This window comes from Ictidomys tridecemlineatus, chromosome 4 (genome assembly GCF_052094955.1).
Source record: "Ictidomys tridecemlineatus isolate mIctTri1 chromosome 4, mIctTri1.hap1, whole genome shotgun sequence".
In the NCBI taxonomy this organism is placed as follows: Eukaryota; Metazoa; Chordata; class Mammalia; order Rodentia; family Sciuridae; genus Ictidomys; species Ictidomys tridecemlineatus.
This window is the reverse complement of record NC_135480.1, coordinates 7,276,682-7,281,023: the sequence shown is the minus strand read 5'-3', so window position 1 is coordinate 7,281,023 and position 4,342 is coordinate 7,276,682.

Below are 4,342 nucleotides of genomic sequence, written 5' to 3'. Positions count from 1 at the left end.
AGTCCTCACCTGGGACGCACGGGCCGTCCCGCCAGATTCCTCCGGGCGGGGCGGGGAGGCCCGCGTAGACTAGGCGCCCCGCCCGGTCGAAGCGGGAAACCGAGGCTGGGGGAGGAAGATGGGCCTTGACCAGGGTCAAGCGGAGGATTGTGGTCGAGTGGGGCTGGGACCCAGGCTGATCAGCTCTTTGGCAGCCGCCCTTGCACATGTGGGGGTATCACGCCCCCAAGTCACTTCTCTTTAGTACTGGTCCACTTCCCTCTGAGATAAGGACTCAGGAAGGGTACCTTTTGGCCAGGACTCAGGTCCCAGGAAGAAGTCCGTAGGGTGGGGAAGAAAAACAGAAAGAAAAAGGCTAGAAACCCAGCTTCCATACCAAGTCCCCCTCCCCCATTTAGAAGGCTTCCTGGTGCCCACCCTGCCACTCCCCCCTCCCTGTCTGGCCTGGCTGGCTGGGCTGGCTCGGGGCCTCAGACACTCAGGAATCGCCAAGGTCTGAGCTCAGGACCTGGCCCCCTTCCCAGGCTAACAGCCGGGAGGAGGGGGGTGCTGCTTAAGGGCCCAGGGGGCTGGGGAGGGGCCCAGCAGGGCCCAGGACAGGGATTGGCAGAGGCTGAGGAGGGGTCTTGGGCTGGGAAAAGGCTAGAGAGGAGCCAATTCTATCCACTGGTCTGGAAGAAAGACTGGGGTTTAGGGACCCTGAGCCATAAGGCAAAGGTCTGCCAGGAGCCCCCAGGATCCTGTGTCTGACTCACAGAATCCATTAGGGGGCCTCATGACCAGGGTCAGAAGTACCCAGGCAGGGCAAGAAAGCGGCAGGTTTGGCAGTCTGCCTGGGAGAGGGGATGTGCTCACCTTCAGGCACACCTGAACAGACAGCTCCTGGCTTTTACTTTGAGGGTGACTTTATTTGGGTGGCTTTGGAGGGACTGAGGTGAGCCCTACTTGAATTGCTCAGTGGCTCAGGCCCTGTTCCATATTTTGTGTCACTGCAGGGCTGGAAGGGGGCAGTTCTGTGTCCCCGGTGGATTCTCTGCCACTGGAATCCAGGAAGGCTTGTGAGGGGGGAGCCCCCCTCCCTTAGGCTCTGGTCACACTCTGAGGCAGGGATTAATACTAACCACTTACCACCTGCCAGGCGTGGCCTGAGCATTTTATATTCATTTTTTCCCTCATACTCATCTGAACCCGACCCTTCCCCGCCCAGAGCAGACTGTGGCTCACCTTGGCCAGCACAAACGGTCCAGGAGACTGCTTGGAATCTTGATCTCTCTAAGCCTCAGTTTGCTTTTCTGTGATGTGTTCATTCACCAAATTGAGAATCTACCACATGCCAAGCTCTTGCCTACCAGAGCTTCTATACAGGGCAGATAAACATGGGACAAGTAATTTCACACATATTGGTGGCCACCATGGAGGTGCTGTGACAGAGAAGAGCAGGTATCTGACGGCAAAAGTGGCAGTGGGACCTGGGGGCCCAGGAAGATCCTCTGCCAAAAGGCCTTTTGCACCAGGGACTGGAGGATGGATCCAAGAGATGCCTGCTGAGGCTGAGGAAGCAGAGGAAACCAAAGAAGAGACTGTTTGCAAAGGGGCGTGTAGAAGGAAGGGGTGGGAAAGAAACTTAGTTCTTTCAAGGCCTGAGGGAAAGCCAGTGAGTAACAGGAGAGAGAGGAAAGTGGGGGAAGGAGGTGAGGTGGGGGGGCATGATGGGAAATCTGGGTTTAATTTTCATTGAGAGGGTACGTACTGTATCAGGGCACTCTGCCTTCATCCCTGGAGATGGCATCATAAGGACTGTGTGGAGATGGATTTGGGAGGTGGAATCTGAGGGCTTGTGAAGCAGAGGGTGTCTGAGAGGCAAGTGGCATGAATGGCTCCCAGGTGACCTGAGCCCATATGGGTGTGGGGGGGCAGAGGGCCCTCAGCTCTCTGTTGTACCTGCTAGATTTGAGATACTTTATGTCATCCCAGAAGAGATGCCTGAAACCAGATTAGAGAGGACATATGCCTGGGGATCCAGGCTCGGTCCTCATCACATGGATGCTCAGCTAGGAAGAGAAGAGGGCCCAGTGGGAACCAGGCAGGTTACCAGCCCCAGGTGACCCCAGAGAGGAGGCAGAGTCAGCCCAAAGACCCAAATGCAGCAGCAGAGGGAGCTGGTGTGAGAAAGGCCAAGATAAGTGAATGTTCTAGAAGGAGGGCATGGCGAACATGTAAAATCCTGCTGGGAGAAGGATGAGGGCAGATAGCCCTTCTTCAGGGGCTGCTGAGGGGACTCCGCAGAGCTATGAAAGCACCCACCAGCTCAGCGTGCAGCGGTGCTCAGTTGCCTCTTGTCATCATCAAACTCCTTAAGCTTTCAGGGCTTTCACAGGAAGTGGCCCTCAAACAAGGCAAGCCAGCAGAGCAGCAAAGGGAACCACCTCTCCGGGAGCTAACAACAGGGGGAGGCCCTTAGCACCACCGAGGGCTAGGAGAGGGAGCCATCACTCCCTGAGTCCAACTGGGGAGAAGCTGGAGCTGGAGGGAGGGCAGACACTTGAGGCACCTCTTCCCCTACAGCCTGCAGGGAAGGAACTGGAGAAACAGTTATTACCCTAGTCTCCTCCTGCTCCCAGGACTCTAGCTGGACACAGGGACTTGCAGCAGGGAGGTGCCAGCTGCAAAATGGATCTGCAGGGTAAACTGAGAGTTCAGCGCATTTGGTGTCCTTGCCCTGCCCAGCTTTTCTAGCTTCCTCACTGCATGTGGCCCATCATCTCCCCAGAATCTGCTGGATTAGCACACCTCCAAAATGTGTGTTCTCTTGTAAGTTAAAAGAGACTGTGGCCTTCTGGTCATTTTAGATCATTAAGGCCACTCACTAAAAGGTCTTCCCACAGTTACTCTGCCTCCTCTGGTTCCTCCTTCACTTGGTGCCAGGGTCATCTTTTAAAACCTAACTCTGGAGCTGGGGGTATAGCTCAGTGGTAGATTGTGTAGCCCTGGGTTCAATCCCCAGGCACTGCACTAGGGGAAAAAAAAGAAAACAAAAACAATTCCAACCATAATACTCTCCTGCCTTTTAAATCTTCAGTGTCTTCACTTTGCTTATTGGGCCTGCAAGGCCCTCTTTTCCTCAGGGCCTGGCACACAGAAGGTGCTGCATTTTGTTGATTGACAATACAGAGAGACAAGAACAGCATCAAGCACTTTACACTGTCAAGTCATTTCAGCCACATGGCAAAGGAGAAACCAAGGCTCCAAAAGATGAAATGATTTGACTCAGGTTGATTTAGACGCAGGGACTGAACCCAAGCATGCCTGATTTAAAACCTACACAGTGCTCCTGGGAAGAAGAATGGGGGTATGTGCAGGGAAATCCTACAAATATCCTGAAGATAGATGGGTGGGTCCTGAGGGCAATGAGGGCTTTTCTAGACTGAGACAAAGAGGAGCCATGAAACCAGGCCCAGCAAATGTTTAGACTGCGTTTGAGTTCTTAGGCCCAGAGAAGGCTAGGAAATTAGCCAAGGTTACACAGTCTCCGTGGCAGAAGCAGGACTTGAATCCTTAACAGGACAGGCTCCTGATGCCCTGTTGAGAGATTGACTGGACACAGCTTCACAGCCTAAATCAAGATAGTTATGGGGCTGGGGATATGGCTCAAGCAGAAATATTAAAATTCTTTCTCTCTCTCTCAAAAAAAAAAAAAAAAGAGAGTTATGTCTCAGGCTGGGAGAGGTAGTGCCTGTAATCCCAACAGCTTGGGAGGTTGAGGCAAGAGGATTTCGAGTTCAATGCCATTCTCTGCAAAAGTGAGAAGCTAAGCAAGTCAGTAAGACCTTGTCTCTAAATAAAATACAAAATAGGGCTGGGGATCTGGCTCAGTGGTCAGGTGCCCCTGAGTTCAATCCCCGGTACCAAAAAGAAGACAGCATAGCACAGTGGTTGCTTTCTGAATGATTATCCTGGTTGTATTATGTGAATTGGGAAATTCACAAAACACTGTGTGAATTGGGAAAATCTCTTCCATTTCTCTATGTATCTGCTTTCTCAATTTTCAACAGGGAACAATGAACTGGTATTTATGAAACCTGTAACCAATGCCAGGTACATACACATACTCAGTATATATTAGCTTTCTTCATTGTTATCTAGGTCTGGGAGCCGTGATGGGCTGTGTGATGGGACAGGGGCTGTCCACACAAGGAGAACTACGGCAGTGAGAAGTACCATGTGCCTGTCTATGTACCATCTCTCACTGAGCTCTGAATGTCTCTGGGAAGCTTCTAGCCTCTGAGGAAAGAAATGGCTCTGGAGTAGTAATAAGGAGTTTCAGGCAAGTCCATCAGGTCAA